Here is a 647-nt window from a genome sequence, read left to right as displayed (position 1 = left end):
TTGTGGATTTCCCATCTGCTGGGTGTCGATAATTGGGTTGATATTCTCATATGCCAATGTAGGGACGATGTTAAGAGTGGTGGTAGCCAGTGCTTGTCTAGAGCTCTCATTACCAGCTTGGTTCATTTGGTAGTCCATCAAGTGGGAGGTCGACCCTCTAGCACGCTGCCTTTGAGGAGGTGGGAGAGCTCTATTCGCCCTGTTCCTATGTTCAATCAATTCTTCATTGATGATTTCCTGTCTCATCATTTCGAGTAGGGCATCATAGGTGGTGGGGTCTTGATTTTGCACGTCCCTCCAGAACAGGGTGTTCATGTTCAGACCTCCTCTCAATGCAGATAATGCCTCACGGTCGGTGACTTGCACACAATATGTCATCTCATCGGTGAAGTGTGATAGGAAGCTCTTTAGAGACTCCCCATGTGCCTGTCTCATGTCTTGGAGACGTTGGATGGGGGCCTCTCCCTCTTTGCTTACAGTGAACCTCTTCAAGAAGGTCGTCTTGAATTCAGGCCAACTTCTTATGCCCCTAGGTGGTAATCTACTATACCAAATTTCAGCTGCTTCGCTAAGTGTTAAGTGGAAAACTCTGCATTTCACAGTCGAGGGTGGCGTCCCTCAGGCTCATGTGAGTTTTGTAAGCATTC

This window comes from Olea europaea, chromosome 17 (genome assembly GCF_002742605.1).
Source record: "Olea europaea var. sylvestris chromosome 17, O_europaea_v1, whole genome shotgun sequence".
Classification (NCBI taxonomy): domain Eukaryota; kingdom Viridiplantae; phylum Streptophyta; class Magnoliopsida; order Lamiales; family Oleaceae; genus Olea; species Olea europaea.
This window is presented reverse-complemented; position numbering follows the sequence as displayed.